Source organism: Hemiscyllium ocellatum, chromosome 44 (assembly GCF_020745735.1).
Source record: "Hemiscyllium ocellatum isolate sHemOce1 chromosome 44, sHemOce1.pat.X.cur, whole genome shotgun sequence".
Taxonomy (NCBI): domain Eukaryota; kingdom Metazoa; phylum Chordata; class Chondrichthyes; order Orectolobiformes; family Hemiscylliidae; genus Hemiscyllium; species Hemiscyllium ocellatum.
The window spans coordinates 16,510,484-16,529,871 of NC_083444.1; positions in this window are offsets into that span (position 1 = coordinate 16,510,484).

Genomic DNA, 19,388 nt, shown 5'->3' on the forward strand with positions numbered 1-19,388 from the left:
TCAATCAAACGACACAAAAAAACAACTTCTTCATCCAGGAAAAAGGAATCATCCAGGTAAACCACCTGTTAAACAATAGCTTCATCCAGACACAGAACTGATCACAGAATGTCTTGTGATATTTCGTAACATATGAACATTTCCCACCTGCAGCACTTTATAGGATCAAGACTTTCAGTGGGAAATACATGGCCATATAGTAATTGGATTTGATAATTAAATCTTGTCGAGTCACGTTAATTTGGTTCTTTTGTGATTAGCGATGCTCAAGATTAAAAAAAACATTTTATATACAACTTAACCAATAGGATGCTATAATTACATGGAACATGTAACGTTACAGCGCAGTACAAGCCCTTTGGCCGTCGATGGTGCGCCAACCTGTGATATTAATCTGATACCCATCTAACCTGCACTGTTCCATTGTTATCCATATGTATGTCCAATGCCCATTTAAATGCCTTTAATGTCAGTGAGTCTGCTATGGTTGCAGGCAGTGCGTTCTATGCACTGACTATTCTCTGAGTGAAGAAACTACCCCAAATCTCTGTACTATATCTATCACCATTCAATTTAAAGCCATGTCCTCTCGTGTTAGCCTTCAGCATCTGAGGAAAAAGGCTCTCACTGTCCACCCTATCTAACCTTATGATCATCTTATACATCTCGATTAAGTCACATCTCAACCTTCTTCTCTCCAATGAAAAAAGCATCAGTTTCCTCAGCCTTTTCTCGTAAGACCTTCTGTCCATACCAACATCCCAGTAAATCTCCTCTGAACCCTTTCGAAAGCTTCCACACCCTTTTTCTAATGCGGTGACCAGAATTGCATGCAACGCTCCAGGTGTGTCTTTACATATTTGAGATGTGGGAGGCTTTCAAAGATAAGTTAAAGATAGTGCAGGACAAGCCTGTCCCATTGAAGGCAATGGATAGGAAGGGCAAGATTCATGAACCGTGGTTGACAGGAGAAATTGTACGACCAGCCACGAGGAAAAGGGAAGCATACAGAAGGTCAAGGCAGCGAAGAACAGAACGGGCCCTGGAAGAATATCGGAAGAGTTGGAGAAGTCTTAAATGTGGAATCAAGCCGGTTAAAAGAGGTCAAGAAATAGCTTTAGCGCATAGAATAAAGGAGAATCCCAAAGCATTTTGCTTTTATATTAGAAGCAAGTGGGTAACTAGAGAAAGGATTGGTCCATTAAAGGATAACAAAGGAAGGCTGTATGTCGAAGCTGAGAGAATGGGTCAGATTCTGAATGATTACTTTGCATCAGTGTTCACTGAAGAGAGAAACATGATAAATGTTGAGATTAGAAATAAAAGTTTGGTTAGTCTAGATCACGTTGACATAAGTAGAGAAGATGCCTTGAGTAGGCTAAAGGTTATTAAGATGGACAAATTCCCAGGACCGGATGGGATTTATCCCAGGCTGCTGTGGGAGGCAAGAGAGGAAATAGCTGGGGCCCTAACAGATATCTTTGTGGCATCCTTAAACACAGGTGAGGTTCCAGAGGACAGGAAGGTTGCTCATGTTGTCCACTTGTACAGGAAGGGAGAAGGGATATTCTCTGTAACTACAGACCAGTGAGCCTGACGTCAGAGTTGGAAAGTTGCTGGAGAAGGACTGAGGGATAGGATCTATTTATATTTAGAAAAGAATGGGCTTATCAGTATTAGGCAACTTGGTTTTGTACGGGGGGGATCGTGCCTTACCAACTTAATAGAGTTCTTTGAGGACGTGACCAAGTTGATAGATGAAAGAAGGGCTGTTGATGTCATATATATGGACTTTAGTAAGGTGTTTGATAAGGTTCCCCATGGTAGACTAATGGAGAAAGTGAAGTCATATGGTGTGCAAGATGTTCTAGCTAGGTGGATAAATAACTGGTTGAGCAACAGGAGACAGAGAGTAGTAGTTGAAGGGAGTTTCTCGAAATGGAGAAAGGTGACCAGTGGTGTTCCACAGGGGTCAGTGTTGGGGCCACTGTTATTTGTAATATACATAAATGATCTGGAAGAGGGCACTGTTGGTAAGATCAGTAAGTTTGCATATGACACGGAGATTGGTGGAGTAGCAGAAAGCATAAGGAACTGTCAGAGAATACGGGAGAATATTGATAGACTGGAGAATTCGGTGGAAAAGTGACAGATGGATTCCAATCCAGACAAATGTGAGGTGATGCATTTAGACAAGTCTAATTCTTGAACCAATTATACAATGAATGGAAGTGATTTGGGAAAAGTTGATGGGCAGAGAGATCTGGGAGTGCGGGTCCATTGTACCCTGAAGGCTGCTGCACAGGTGGATAGAGTAGTCAAGAGGGCATAGAGTATGTTTGCCTTCATTGGCTGGGGTATTGAGTATAAGAGCTGGCAAATCATGTTAACATTGTACAAGACATTGGTTCAGCCGCATTTAGAATATTGTGCACAGTTCTGGTCGCCACATTGCCAAAAGATGTGGATGCTTTGGAGATGGTGTAGAGAATGTTCTCGAGGATGTTGTCTGGTATGGAAGGTGCTAGCTGTGAAGACAGGTTGAGTAGGATAGGTTTATTTTCATTAGAAAAAAGGAGATTGAGGGGGGACTTGATTGAGGTTTATAAAATCAAGAAGGGTATAGACAGAATGGATAGAGACAAGCTTTTTCCCAGGGTGAAGGGCTCAATAACGAGTGGTCACGCATTCTAGGTGAGAGGTGGAAGGTTTGTGGTGGTTACATGCGGCAAATGCTTCACACAGAGGGTGGTGGGCGTTTGCAACGTGTTGTAGCAGAGGTGGTAGAGGCAGGCACGATAGATTCATTTAAGATGCTTCTGGATAAATACATGAGTAGGTGGGGAGTAGAGGGATACAGATGCTTAGGAATTGACCGACAGGTTTAGACAGTACATTTGGATCGGCTCAGGATTGGAGGGCCGAAGGGCCTGTTCCTGGGCTGTAAATTTTCTTTGTTCTTTACTAGTGTCTTGTACAGCTAAAGCATGGCATCGTGGCTCAATGTCCCTAACAATGAACACCAACAAACAATATGCCTTCTTAACAATCCCATCAACCTGGTGGCAAATGTACAATGAGAATCGTATAATTATTTTTAAACCGCACTCTTTATTGATCTACAAATTATTAGCCAAGGAAGGTAAATGCTAGAAATGTATTGTCATGTGTGTGTAATTAGAAATAACTTGTTTTTATTCTCATATGCTGTCATTCTTATACTTTTCAGTTCATCTTAATATATTTAGTTTATTTAATGAATATAACAGTATATTTGTTTTAGAAACAAATTGGTCATATAGTTGGAGCAGTGAGGTGGTGACATTGACGGAAAAAAACATGCTCTGGTTGTTAATAGACATTGTTTACAGACACATGGAAAGACAGGCAACATTTTAGTCTGGAAACCCATCTACAATTCCTGACAAAGGGCAATAAAATGTTGGTAATGTATTGTCCTGTTTATGTTTACCAGCATGCCAGCTTGCTCGCCAGCTGATTGACCATTTGAGTTTTGGGAATTCCTGTACAGGCTGCAGGAAGAGGTAGATCTAATCTGTGATCCTGGGGATCAGGTGGGTGTCTCAGACAATCCTTGAACCCAGAAAAATTGGTTTCTAACTGTGGAGGGTTGGATTTGATGGGGAAGTCAAAGTAAGGCTAAAATCAGAAAAATGACCCAGCAGCAACTGAGACACTTGGCACGGGAAGGTCCATCCAGCCCTGACTACGTTCATCACTAAGAGTGGATCAATATCCTATAATCCCTCAATAAAGCGTTTCAATAGAACTGCAACAGATGGAATGTAGCAGCTAAAGGCTCAAGCCCCATTGGGGATGGGTAATATCTGCTGATCTTGCTGGCAATGCTCCTATTCCATGAAAGAATGAAAAAGGCAAATGTGTCAACATTGTGATTAACTGGGCTCAGAATAGTCAAGCAATGCCCTCACTTTTTCAAATGGATAACTTGCAACTAACATTGCAGACACCTCCATTATCACTTATGTGTATCCTATTCCCCTGGCAGAACAGACATACCAAAAACGGATGCTCAGTAGTTCCACCCTGCGAAAGAGGCAGCTGGACAGTCGTGGCCATGGAACCATATTTTAAGTGCATCGATTTTATCATCCCATAACGTATAATCTCCAAGTAATGCCTAATATGTGAATCTGATTAAGCCAAATGAATTTATAATTCACAAGCTCAGTCAGTTTTTAAATCACTCAGGGATCAACTAGAATCATGCAAGGCAGCCTGATAACAGTTTACAAAATGATGAGGGCCAATCACCGAGGCATGGCTGTTTCCTCTCGATGCAAGAATTAATGAGTGGGCAAAATCTAATTGGAGCCACACGTAGAGTGCTCTGCTGTAACCTGCATTTCCTTAACGGGAAGTCTCTGTGATGTGAATGACGATTTGGGGACACTGTTTCTAAAGCACGAACTTTTAAAACATTACATGTTGGCTGTAATGCGATTACATTGCCGTCAATTTAAACGCTGTTTCGAAAGCAGAGGTTTTCTGCAAAACCATGAAACTGCTTAGGATACGGGGGTGGGGGATGCTCTGAAAGTATCAACGGCCAAATTTATTAGACTATTGCTGGCTCTGCCGCATGCAAGAAAAAAGTATAAGAGTGAGAATGCCATTGCAGTTGGTGAAGTGGTCCATTGTGAAGAAATTAGATAGGCATTTCTGTGGCTACAAATGAGATTCAAGAATGATATGTTACCTCGTGGGTGCTAGGGTCAATGATGTCTCAGAGGGGCTAAAAGACATCCTGGAGTGGGAGGGGAAAGAGCCAGTTATCAGGATACACATTAGTACCAATGAGATAAGAAATAAAAGGGGATGAGATTCGAAAAGCAGGATATAGTGAGTTACAATGTAAGTTACAAAGTAGGCCTCAACGTTAGTCAGAGTAGAAATCACAGGATTTATCAGATGAGTATATGGGTGGAGATATGTTGGACAAAGGGAAAAGATTTCAGATTCACGGACATGGTTCTGGACAAGGTGGGACTACTACAGGTTGGATGGGTTGCATCTGGACGGCACTGGAACTGAGATCCCGGAGGAGTGTTCGTCAGTGTGATTGGAGAGGGTTTAAACTAAAATGGCAGGGTGATGGGTACCAACTTTGAATGCAATTTACCAAATTTCCTTCGATTCCATGGACTCTTACCTTGCTATTAGTCTCCTGTGCAAGACCACCATCAAAAAGCTTGCAGTGTTCCAAGAAAACTGTCTCATAAACATTGCCTTCGTCTGCGCATCTGGTCAGTTCTTTGAAAAGTGTAATCAGATTTGTCAGACATGAGCAACCCTTCACAAAACCATGCTGACTGTTCTTGGTTAATCCCTGCCTCTCCAAATGCACACTGATTCTATCGCTCAGAATTTCTTCCAATAGTTTCCCCATCACTAAGGTTAGAATGACTGGCCAAGAGTTCTCTGATTTATGTCTTGCTAAATGTTTGAATCAAGGTACCACACCGACTGCCCTCCAGTCCTCTGGAATCTTTTGAAGTGTAAGCTGTACTGTAACAGTGCTCTTGCACTGTAGGTAAATGAGAGATGCTGCTACTGAGAAATGTCTCCAGGTTGCAGGTAAAATAGAGAGCAGGTATTCATATAACTTATATGCAAAATTATTCTCTCTTTATCAGTGAGGTGAATATATATTATGGATGACAGTTATAACGTATTCACTTACATTGATAACGCTTTTTTCATCATTAATTCCACAAATGGAAATTGTGGTTTTGGAAATTATGACCATTGAGGGCTGGAGTTTTGCTTACAAGTGGGTATTTTGCATATATGTCCATCTCTGGAGAACAAGTGACCCAAATGAATTCTCATTCTGTGATGGTGGATGTTTTAGATGATGGGTCTGCTGCCTCAGACATAAATCAGAAGTGGCCACCCTCTGAGAGAAAACAAATGCCCTCACCTCTGTCGTCAATGAGTGACCCCTTATTTTTAAATGATGACCCCATAATTCTGGCTTTTCCAAGTAGAAGAAGTACCTTTTCGCGTGGTCAACTTCTCTCAGGATCTCATGTGCTTCATTTAAGTCGTCTCTGACTCTTTCAAACTCTACACGATACAGGCCTAGCATGCCCACACTTTCCTTATAAGGCAATCCGCTCATTCCAAGTATTACTCTCATAAACCTACTCAGCTTCCAACATATTAACTTAACGATGGAGATCAGTACTGTACACAACAGTACATATGTGGGGTCTTACCAAGATCCTATACAACTGAAGCATAACGTCCCTCCTGGATGCAGGTTCATTTTCAGACGTTTCATTACCATACCAGGTGACATCTTCAATGAGCCTCCGGACGAAACACTGCTAATGTTTCCTGCTTTCTATTTATACATTTGGGTATCTTTAGGTCTGTGATGTAATTTATGTGGTGATGACATTTATAATTACGTTGTTATTTCCTGTTCTTTTTCTCAGGGGGTGGTAAATGGGGTCCAATTCAATGCGTTTCTTGACAGAGTTCCAGTTGGAATACCATACTTCTACGAAATCTCGTGTGTGTCTCTGTTTGGCTGTCCTAGGATGGATATGTTGTCCCAGTCAAAGTGGTTTCCTTCCTTATCTGTATGTAAGGATACTAGTGAGAGTGGGTCATGTCGTTTTGTGGCTAGTTGATATTCATGTATCCTGGTGGATAGTTTTCTGCCTGTTTGTCCAATGTAGAGTTTGATACAGTTCTTGCACGGTATATTGTAAATGACATTAGTTTTGCTTGTTGTCTATATAAGGTCTTTCAAGTTCATTAGCTGCAGTTTTCATGCGTTGGTGGGTTTGTGGGCTACTATGACGCCAAGGGGCCTGAGTAGTCTGGCGGTCATTTCTGAGATATCTTTGATGTAGGGGAGAGTGGCTAAAGTTTCTGGACACATGTTGTTTGCTTGAGGGCTTGCCCCTCATAATTTTGTAAACCTCTATAAGATTACCCCTCAGCCTCCGACACTCCAGGGAAAACAGACCCAGCCTGTTCAACCTCTCCCTGCAGCTCAGATCCTCAAACCCTGGCAAAATCCTTGTAAATCTTTTCTGAACCATTTCAAGTTTTGCAACATCTTTGGCCTAACCAATGTCCTGTACAGCTGCAACATGACCTCTCCACAACAATCGGTGCTGGGCCCTCTACTTTTTGTCATTTACGTAAATTATTTGGATACGAGCATAAGAGGTACAGTTTGTAAGTTTGCAGATGACACCTAAATTGGAGGTGTAGTGAACAGCGAAGAGGGTTACCTCAGATTACAACAGGATCTGGACCAGATGGGCCAATGGGTTGAGAAGTGGCAGATGGAGTTTAATTCAGATAAATGTGAGGTGCTTCATTTTGGGAAAGCAATTCTTAGCAGGACTTATATACTTAATGGTCAGATCCTAGGGAGTATTGCTGAACAAAAAGACCTTGGAGTGCAGGTTCATAGCTCCTTGAAAGTGGAGTCACTAGATCAAGTTTTGCACCTTCTCTAGTATGGACATCCACATACTGAAACAGAAAATTGCCTTGTACACACTTAAGAAGTTCCTTTCCATCTAAACCTTTAACACTATGGCAGTCCCAGTCGGTGTTTGGAAAGTTAAAATCCCCTACCACAACTACCCTATTATTCTTACAGATAGCTGAGATCTCCTCACAAGTTTGTTTCTCAATTTCCCTCTGACTCTTGGAGGATCTATAATACAATCCCAATAATGTGATCATCTCGTTCTTATTTCTCAGTTCCACCCAAATAACTTCCCTGGGTGTATTTCCAGGAATATCCTCCCTCAGCACAGCTGTAATGCTATCCCTTATCAAAAATGCCACTCCCCCTCTTCTCTTACCTCCCTTTCTATCCTTCCTGTAGCATTTGTATTCTGGAACATTAAGCCGCCAGTCCTGCCCATCCCTGAAACATGTTTCTGTAATTGCTATGATATCCAAGTCCCATGTTCCTCACCATCTCCTGAGTTCATCTGCCTTCCCTGTTAGGCCCTTTGCATTGAAATAAATTTAGTTAAATTTATTAGTCCTACCTTGTCCCTGCCTGCCCTGGCTGTTTGACTCACTTATGTTCTCAGCTGTACCCGTCACAGATCGATCTTTTTCCTCACTATCTCATTGTATCCCACCCCCACCCCCAACCTCACCCGACTTGTTTAAATCCTCCCAAGCAGTTGTAGCAAATTTCCCTGCCAATATATCAGTCCCTTTCCAATTTAGGTGCAATCCGTCCTTCTTGCACAGGTCATTTCTACCCCAAAAGAGATTCCAATGATCCAAAAATGTGAATCCTTCTCCCATACATGCTCCTCAGCCATGCATTCATCTGCTCTATCCTCCGAGTCCTGCCCTCACTAGCTTGTAGCACTGGGAGTAATCCAGATATTACTATCCTTGAGGACCTCCTTTTTAAATTTCTGTCTAACTCGCTGTAATCTCCCTTCAGGATCTCAAAGTTTTCCCTTCCTATATCGTTCTGACGCAAGAATATTGTTACATTCCTGTGGAAGAAAATTTGGCACACTCTGCGTGGCAGCCATTTTATCACATACCTGGTCTCTCAAGTTAAAGCACAGATTGCTGATGTACTATTTTGAAGAAGTACTGTCATAACTATTTTGTTAAAATAACCTTGCAACTGCCTAAGATTCCGCAATCCTCTCCAGAAATCAGACTAATTCTGCTTTCATAATGATGTCTGGCTCATTCAGTGGCAATAACAGGGGTTGACCGTTGACGTCACCAGACTCTATGACTTCTGTGACTAACAGTCATCCCCCCACACCTAAAATGCGATATAACCTGTAACCTTTCATATTACCTTGGATTACTCCTGCCTCACTTTATGAAGCACAACATACTCCCCATGGCCATGTAATAAAGACTTTTGGTACTCAAGGTCCAACTCCAGAAAATTTCTTCAACAACTCCAGATACCTTCTAATGAAGTAATGTTGGCAGTTTAACTTCTCAGCTGAAAAGTGTGGCACTAGAAAAGCACAGCAGGTCAGGAAGTATCTGAGGAGCAAGAGAGCCGATGTTTCAGGCATAAACCTTTCATCAGGAATGTCAGGAGGTGGGGAATGATAAATAGGAGATAAATAGGAGGGGGATGAGGTTGTTGGGGCTGGGGTGAAGTAACTTGGAAGGTGATAGGTAGATACAGGTGTGGGGTGATGTTGACAGGTCGGAGTGGAGTTTGGAGCGGATTGGTGGGAAGCAAGATAGACACGTGGGAAATTTCAAGAGGGTGGTGCCGAGTTAGAGGGTTGGATCTGGGATGAGTTGGGAGGCGAGGACATGAGGAAACTGGTGAAGTCGACATTGATGCCATGTGATTGGAGGATCCCAAGGCGGAAGATGAGGCCTTCTTCCTCCAGGCGTCGGGTGCCTTGGATTTTGACTATGGAGGAGGCCCAGGGCTCGCATGTCCTTGGTGAAGTGGGAGGCAGAATTGAAATGTTCAGCCACAGGGCGTGGGGTTGTTTGATGCGTGGGTCCTAGAGATGTTCCCTGAAATGTTCCTCATGTTGGCGTCCTGACTCCCAACATAGAGAGCAACGGACACAGTAAATGAGGTGTTTGGATGTTCAGGAAAATCTCTGCCAGATGTGAAAGGATCTTCTACCGCCAAATTCTAGCCACCTGACAAGGTTCACATCTTTAAAGGTATAGGGCTGTGAATGTCTGACTTAAAAATGGTCATACTTATGAGCACGGTTTTATGCAGGGCTCCAACTTTTAAGATGCCACATACGAACATCTCCTGTGCTTATGAACAGTTCCTTTATATTGCACTGCATTGTGTTCTGAATTGCACAGAGATTGACTTGTGAACACATTCACACCCCCTGGTGCCTGTCATGTCTGTGTTTTCAATATTGGAATTGAATGAGGACCTACATTAGAAATTGGAGTAGGCCATTCAGCCCCTCCAACCTGTGGGACCATTCAATAAAATCTGCTTGTAACTTCAATGCACAGTTCTGCTGACCCACAACAACTGGTAGAACTGAAAGAACATGAAGATTATAATTTCTTTTATGGTGTCATTGGTCACAGCTCTACAGCAGTCTTTCACATAACCTGAGCTAATATTAACAATGTACTAGTCCTCCCCAGTCACAATTAGTGCTGGTCTATTTATCAGTTACTATTGCAGGATCCCACAGTCACTATGTTGTCACTGTTAATCTTCACCTACCCTCACCGTTTTAATTCAGTCTCTGTCTTAATTCATTTGGGTCTCTTTTATTATCTTGAATGAGAACTCAAAATGGCTGGTGTTGCTCTCCCTGGAATAGGAAGGGTCAGCATAGAAATGAGTGACATTGGAAATGGCGAAGGTCTCTGACAGTGAGGACATGGAGAAACTGTTCCCATGGCCAGGAGTGTTAACAAAGAAATGACACAGATCGTGGTAATTGACAGAGCTTATACAGGAAGGATGAGTTATGTTAAATGATCAAAGTGTGACAATGATGAGACTTTAAGAGGTGTATATTGTCCTGTCTTTTTTAGGAAGAAGAATTGAGACAGGGATGTCAAGTTGTCTGCTCAAAGCCAATAAAAAAAATGTCTGAGTCCTTTTTTTTAAGTTGAACAATAGAAGCAGCCTGAATGGGTGGTGTCAAGCTCCCATAGGATCAGGGTTTTTAGTTTTTGCATTCGGCAGAAGCTAGGCATGGAAGCACTAATTCATTTTCCAGCTACAGTTAAAACCTGGGGTTCACTTCCTGTTTCTGGCACTGCATGTGAGGTGACCGATTTTACTGAAGCTGTCTTTACCAAGGCTGTGTTTGTGGGATGCTATCATATTGTAACAGTTAATTAGAAGTAGTCAATGCATAGAATTATATTGAACATTTCATCAGAGTCGCAGTTCAGCTAATTCTCCTGTAAAGCACACAAAACAATAGTTTTCACTGTATCTCTGGACATGTGACAACAATAAATCAGATCAAAGTCAATGATTTCAGCTGTGGCCTCACCAAGGTCGTGTCCAATTGCAGCAAACCATCCCTGCTGTTTTACATGAATCCTCTCGCTATGAAGGCCAATATACCATTCCCTTTCTTCACTGCCTGCTGCAACTGCCTGCTTTCCTTCAGTGACTGGTGTACAAGGGCCCCCAGGTCTCAAACCGCTCTCTTTCGGAATCGATCACCTTTAAAATCAGAATCTGCCTTCCTATGTTTGCTCCTAAAGTGGATTATTTCTAAAGCTTGCCCAGAAGCTTTTACAGTCAGTTCCCTGTAAGCTTCTTCCTCAACTCTATTCCACCCCTCCCCTTCATCAATCCTTTTCCCCTCCTTTGCCCAAATCTAACTTGCTCCCAATCCTCAGGAACACTAAGGGAATTCAGGGCGGGGAGGTGCTGAGGAACATATCGAAATGTAAGACTGAGGCAGATGATTTCAGCTAGTGGAAAGCAAGCTTCAAGGTGGCCAAGGATCCCTGCTGTTCCCATTTCACATTGTCACAGTCTGAATTGCACAAAATAAGTTTGAAATGTGACGAAGGAATTGACTGATGAATGTTCCTTAGCCGTAGTTGCCCATGGGACATTTAGACAGACACATAAACAGGCAGGGAATAGCGGGATACTCACTATGCACAGGCAAATGGCATTAATTTAGAACGGGATGGTGGTCGGCACAGACATGTTGGGCCGAATGGCCTGTTCCTGTGCCGTGTTGTTCCGCGCTCCATGTTTGAGTATCTCATTGGGCCGTTCCCGAAGGCAGTTAATAGTTAACTCCATTGTTTTAACTTGGGGTTGAAGTCACGTGAGAGTGAAGTATTGGTCAGATCATTGGCGTCACCTCAGTCCCCATCTCCGTTCTCCTTTTTAGATTAGACTTACAGTGTGGAAACAGGCCCTTCGGCCCAACAAGTCCACACCGACCCGCCGAAGCGCAACCCACCCATACCCCCACATTTACCCCTTACCTAACACTACGGGCAATTTTAGCTTAGCCAATTCACCTGACCCGCACATCTTTGGACTGTGGGAGGAAACCGGAGCACCCGGAGGAAACCCACGCAGACACGGGGAGAACGTGCAAACTCCACACAGTCAGTCGCCTGAGTCGGGAATTGAACCCGGGTCTACAGGCGCTGTGAGGTAGCAGTGCTAACCACTGTGCCACCGTGCCGCCCACAAATGTAGTGGGATCCTTTACCTCAGCTGGAGAGGCCAGCTCATTCCATCCAGGTTAGATATCAATATTAGAAGTTGGTTTCTTGTGGAAGATGCAGCATTTTGATTCACACTGATCTGTTCCTCACTCCCTTGTTCCAGCCCACCCCAACACATCACCCCTCAGTGGCAGGCATCTTGCTCAAGGGAGAAAATTAAACAAAATAATTTAATCCCATCAGCATCCAGAGTGGACTGGATTGAAACAGTCCCCGTTTGTAAAGAAATGATGCTGAATTAAAACAAGGGAGTAAGGGATGCCGTAAATTTGAAATAGCAATGTCAAATTCGAGGAAAAGTTCTCAGTAGTTCAGGCAGTTCCCTGTGATAACTGAAAGATTTCACACTTTAGCTCTTGGCCTTTCATCTGGGCTGGGGAAGCGTTCGGAATGGGATAGGTTTCAAACAAGGGGTGGATGTGATCAGGACAATAGGATATCTGAGACAGGGTCAAGGAAGGGAGTCGGCCGACAGAAAAGGTTGGCTTCCAATGTCTCAGGCAGTGGGGCAACGGAGCATCAAAAACACAATAAAAAGAGAACGGGAAAATGTCCCCAGGATAGGTGTGTAATTGTGGGAAAGGCAACAAGACAAGACAAGTGGAAAGGTGCACAAGGAACAAAGCAAACTGGGCTCACAACATGAGCATCAATGAACTCAATGCTGACTCCAGAGGATTGCGATATGCCTCAGCAAAAGACAGGCCGTTATTTCTCCTGAGGCTGACCTGAACTGAACGCACAACCTTCTGATCTGGAGCCTGACCCCTGACCAATCCTCAACGGATCCATGATTTCACCCTCACTGACCTCTACCTGACCCTGACTAACCTCGGACTGATGTGTGTGTGGTCCTCGTTGTCTCTGACTCCTCACTGACATCTGTCTGACCCTTCACTCAGCCTTGACGGACTCACACTGAAGCCTGACTGACAATAATCCCCTCCAATCCCCTCACCATCCTGACATGGAAATATATTGCCGTTCCTTCACTGTCATTGGGTCAATATCCTGGAATGCCCTCCCTGATGACATTGAGGGGTCTACCTGAGGCACTCTAACACATGCACACACAGGAACAATTACTGACACACATGCACCAACAAAAGGACTATCACCAACACTCGATGGGTCTCTGTGTGTATATATGTTTCTGTCTCTGTCTGTGTGTGACTCACTGTCTCTGTCTGACGATCTGAGTGTGAGTGTATCTCAGTGTGTGACTCAATGTGTGTCTCGATGTCGATGTGCCTCTCTCTGTCTGTATCTCTGTGCAATGGGCTCTCTATTGTATCGGGTGTTATATCCATGAAATGGGGTTAACCTCCCTCTATCTGTCTCTCTGTATATTCTTCTATTTAATTTGATATGATGCTGTTGGTGTTGTTGATGTATGTGTGTGGGCCCACCTCTGCCTGCAATGGGACATCGTTTATATGGCACGCCGAAAAGTGTGACACTGAAAAAGCACAGCAGGATCAGGCAGCACCATTGGGAAGAACACAGAATTTCATTGATTATGTGATCATTTAGCTCTGTCCATCACTTGTTGTGTACACAGGTAGCCCTGTTTTGTAGTTTCACCGGGTTGTCCCTTCATATCTTGATATTCGGTGTTACTCTTTACACTCTTTAATGAACCAGGGTCGAACCTCTGGGTTGATGGTAATGGTCGAGTGGAAGATATACAGTCAGAGATTTATACAGCACGGAAACAGATCCTTTGGTTCACTTTAGCCATGCTGACCAGACATCTCAACCAGATGTAGTCCCATTTATTAACAGGTCTCCATTTTCCTGTAAATCCTTTCTACGCATGTTCCCCTCCAGATGCCTTTTAAAAGTTGTAATTGTACTCACTTCCATCTCTTCCTCTGGCAGCCTGTTTCATAAATGCACCACCTTCTGTGTAAAACGGTTGCCCCTCAGGTCCCTTTTAAATCTTTCCCCTCTCACCTTAAACCTATGCTTTCTAATTTTGGATCTCCAACCTTCGGAAAAAGATTTTGGCTATTCATTCAATCAATGCCCCGCCTGATTTTATGAATGTCGATAAGATTATCCTTCAGGTTCCGGCAATTCAGGGGAAAAAAAGCTCCAGCTTCTCCCTCTACCTCAATCCTCACCCCTTGCGCGTCAGATACGTCGGGCAGATTGTCTGTGAGTCATGCACAGTGTGTTTCTGTTGCTGCTGTTGTCCTACTGAACCTCATGGACACTGAGCTATGAGTTGCTCGATCTGTTTGAAGTCTCCTCACTTTAGCACAGAGATAGTGCCACACAATTTGATGCAGTGCCTATAAAATGTGGCAGGCAGATTGGTGACAATGCAGTCAATGATGTTTCTTTTCCCATTTGTTGGTCCCCTCACCCCCTGCTCCAGCCCCAGTCCCGCAGCTGTGTCCTTTTGGACTGTTCCCAGCTCAGTCAGCAGGTGGAGATGCTGAGCCTCTCTTGGTGATGGACAGTGAAGCCTCCCACACAGAGCCCATTCTCTGTACTTTCCATCTTCAACGTTGTGTTCAAATACAGAAACTCAAAAATGTTTCCATACCTGTGTTTAACCTAATTCCATGAGGCTTCATGGGATCTGGCAGCAATGTAGAGCACTTCCAGGGCACACCCCTCTTGATCATATCCCACGGAGCTGTTACCTCTGCTGCCTCTGTCCTGCCTGTGGGACAGGGTCTGCCCTGAGATGATCATAGTGTTCTGGACATTGTCTGTAAAGTGGGATTGTGTGAACGTGACTATGTTTGATTATTGCTGGATTATGTGAGAAGTATACAATAAAGATTTAACATCTCTGTATTTCTTTGAATCTTAAAAAAAATCAAGTCAAACCTTATTTTTCTTTTGCAGTTGAAGATGATTTAATTATTGTTTACTTCAACAGTCAGAGCACATACCTAATTATTGCTCAATTTAATAACTGTAGTACCCCGCTGATTATTGCTCAGTTCAATAACTTCGCAGCAAACAGCTGATTCATATTCAGTGGAGTAAACACACTACCTTTACACTGCCATATCTATAATAAGTAACAGCCTTAATTCCAATTTACTCTTGCTAGACCACACTGACACTCCCAGTACAATGGGACTGGCTCCTAAATTTGTCCTGACGGCTTCCAAACTGGATCTGGACAGATATTCAAACATTTCTTCAAAAAAGACAACTTAGAAATGTCCCTGAACGAGGGGGAAGTGCATGAAGCAGATTAGCCAATGGACTAGCACAAGGCTCAATGCAATTTTCACCATTCATACAAAAGACCTGCCACTGACCATGTCTCACAGGGTCGGCTGTTCTGACAACCGTGAGTGCGCCACATAAGCTCCGTAATTCTGTGACCTCAACCAGGTCCTTTTTAACATGTTCCAAAGTTAATGGAATACTGCATCACATGGTGTCTTACATTGAATCTCTCATCAACCATGTCCAGTGCATATCAGCTTCACAACACCAGTGTCCAAACCGAGTTGTGCATCTTCATTGATGGTTGACATTATCCCAGCCAACATTCTTGTGTGTCACTTGATTCAGAAATTTTATGCAGATGTTTTCAATATTGTACTGACCATTAACAGCAAAGTCTCATCCTTAAAGATGATAAATGCTTTAATCAAAATCTCTTGATTATCCAAGAAACAAATCCACTCATTTATTTCGTTCAACTTTTCGGCTGAAATCTAATGAAAGCACAGTGCACAAATGATGAATGTGTTTATTGCGCCCAGGATCAAATGATTATTTAACCGAAGCACTTTAAAAATCTCCAACTATTTTTCCCTTGAATACAAACGTCCCACACCTTTTAATTTTCATGGGAACAATTGTTTCCAAATTGTTTCCAACTTATCTTCAGTCCAAATATGAGTACATATTAAATTCTATCTATCTCATGTGAGTAATCTGGTGTATGAATGACAGTATCCGTGTGATGCTATGTACTTGCCTGTGCCTCTGAAAGACTGACTGATTGTTCCAAAAAGCATCTCGCTTCAGCTGTTCACAACAACCGAGGGATGGCTTGCACCCAACCACCTGACACTCACATTTATGTGGCATGAATGCTAATTGCCACTTTTGATTCCAAGCCTGGATATTGCCCAGGTCTCACTGCACTTGGATATGGAGTGCTTCAGTCTCTGAGTATTCGCAAATGCTGCTGAACACTGTGTAATCATTAGCCAACATTCCCATGTCTGACTCTATGATGGAGAGATTCATTGATGGAGCTACTGAAGATGTTCAGTACTGAAGATCCTGCAGAGATGTCCCGCAGTGGTGATGAATGACCTTCAAAAACCACAGCGTTCTCCCTTTCTGCCAGGGACAACTCCAACCAGCGGAGAGTTTCCAATGATTTCCATTCACTCCAGTCTTGTTCAAGCTCCCTGACATCACACTTGGCCTAATGCAACCTTGATGTTAAGCCCAGTCAGACTCACCCTACCTCAGGAATTCACCTCTTTCTGTCCATGTTTGAACCAAGGCTGTAATGAGGTCAGGAGCTGAGTGGCCCTGGGTGATCCCAAACTGGGTGTCACAGAGCAGGTTGTTGTGAAACAGGTGTTGTTTCACAGCACAGTTGATGAAACTTCCCACGTAGTTTAATGATCAAGATCATATTAATGGAGCAGTAATTCGACGGGTTGGCTTTGTCCTGCTTTTTATGCACAGCACATACCAGGACAAATGTCCACTCCATCAGGGAGGTGCCGGTGTTGTAGCTCAGCAGGAACTGCTTGACTAGGGGCTGCAGCATGTTCTGGAGCACATGCCATTTGTCCCATTGCTGGAACGTTGGCAGGGCCCCAGCCATTCCCCGCTAGATGAGGCCCAGATGGATCAACCCATCAGCATCTCTGTTTGAAGGTTTCTGTGAACGGGTTTAGCCCTATGTTTGCGCTAGTATATTGGCTTCCCCATTGTTGATTATTGGAGATATTTGTGGAGCTTTCTCCTGCAATGAGTTGTTTAATTGTTCACCATCATTCACGACTGAATACGGCAGCACCGCAGGGTTTGGATCAAATTTATTGATTGTTGAATTACTTCGTTCTGTCTCTCACACTCTGCTCCTGCATGTGGCGAGTGTGTTGGTGAAGACCATGGCTTGGGTATTATTATGGAGTAGGCGGAGAATGGTGACAGAATTTTGTGGGCGCCCAAACTTGAGGAAGATATCCCATAATCGCTCACAGTCAACAGGGTGGAAGGCCTTTGTGAGATTGAAAAAGTATTTGTGGCTGTTGACTGCTCTCTGCTTGGATTTGTCACACATTGCAAATCCTGGCCATTCTGCCCCTTGATGGGCAGAAGCTGCACTGAGCCTCGGGGAGGAGCTCTTCAGCTACTGGGAGGAGGAGACTGAGGAGGATTCTGACGATGACCTTTCCCATGGTGGACAGCGGGGAAATCTCTGTACAGTCGGACCTGATCCTTTCTTGAAGATGGTCACACTTATGGTCTCCTTGATATCTCCCAGCATTCTCCGTTCATTCCATTCACAGGTGATGAGGTCGTGGATTCATGCCAAGAATCTCCTGCTGACCCTCCCCACCCACTACCTAGGTTTCTTAGTCATCATCAGGTCGTCTGTGAGGAGCTTCCTGAGAAACACTTCCTTCAGTGGGATAGTGATGGTTCGAGGCTGATGTGGAATGATTTTTTTGTCTCGGTCCATTGAGTCTAGATTCAGTGCAGAGGCACTCATGGCTGTGATGTACTGCTACTGTCCCGGGATCTGTCGGAGAATTATGAGGCGCTCATTTACCCCACACGGGGATTTGTTGAGACCTCTGACCAGTTTGTTTCTTATGGTGAAGCTGATCCCATTGAGACACTTTTCCAGAAGAAAACCTTCACCTTGTTCTTTAAAGTAGCTTTCTCCTCACTACGGTGATGTCAATGTTGTAGTGCTGGGCGATAGCAGCAGGGTAACATTCAGGTCTATTGTTGTTGGTGTTATCCATCGGGTTCCTGATATTCAGGCTACCTCATTTATTTGTGGGTGGGGCAGTGTTGGGATGGAAGCTGCCTGATTGTGGATTCCTTTAATGTGGAGTGGTGACTACACACCAACCACCACATGATCCCTACGGAGAGAGGTCAGGACCCAATGGCAGGGCAAATCTGAGACAACTGAAGCCAGGCTCTCGTTTAGGGCCCTGTTGGTCCTGTTTAAACTGGCACAAGATAGAGAGTGCTTTTGTTAGCTCAACATTTTGCGGGGAAGCATGAGGCCTTTGATGAAGCTATGTCACTGCTTTTTCCTGTTCCTGAAATATCCTCTCAGGAATTCAGGGACAAACCTATTTGACCTTCTCAAAGAATATCCGACACAGTTTCTCAGCTCTGTAATTTCTGAGCATGCTCTGTCTGCCAAGACAACACAAGGAACTGCACGTGTCATGGGCATTGCCAAGAGTATCCAAAACACAGCATTTAGTCAGTGTCAAAACTGCAGAAGCAATCTTTATTTAAATTCAAGAACAAAAAAAATCATTGGATGAAATATGTTATTTCAAAAAGACAGCTTCTTCAGAATGTGTGCTTATAACTGAGTGCGTCTATGTGTGTATGTGGGTGTGGGTGTGCATGTGTGTATGTGTAGGTGTATGCGTGTGTGCGTGTGCATGTGTGTGTGAGTGTATATTTATAGCCAGAACAGAAACATGGCTAAAGGATGCACAGGGCTAGCAGCCGAATGTGCCAGGGTACAGGTGCTTTAGGTGGGTCAGAGGGGGTTGAAGGAGGAGAGGGGGAGTTACATTTTTGATGAAGGTGAGCACCACAGCAGTAATCCGAGATGAAATAACTGAAGGTTCATCCAGTGAGGCTTTGTGGGTGGAGCCAAGAAATAAGGGGATGGTGATGTTATTGGCGTTGTATTATTGGATACGAAAGAGTCAATGTGAATTTGACGAGCAAGTATGCAGGGACACTGGAGAGACTTTCAGGAGCAATAGGGTTGTCATTGTAGGGTATTGAATTTTCCAAACATAGACTGAGACTACGATGATGTCAATGTTGTAGTGCTGGGCGATAGCAGCAGGGTAACATTCAGGTCTATTGTTGTTAATGTTATCCATCAGGTTCCTGACATTCCAGCTCCCTCATTCATTTGGGGGTGGGGCTTG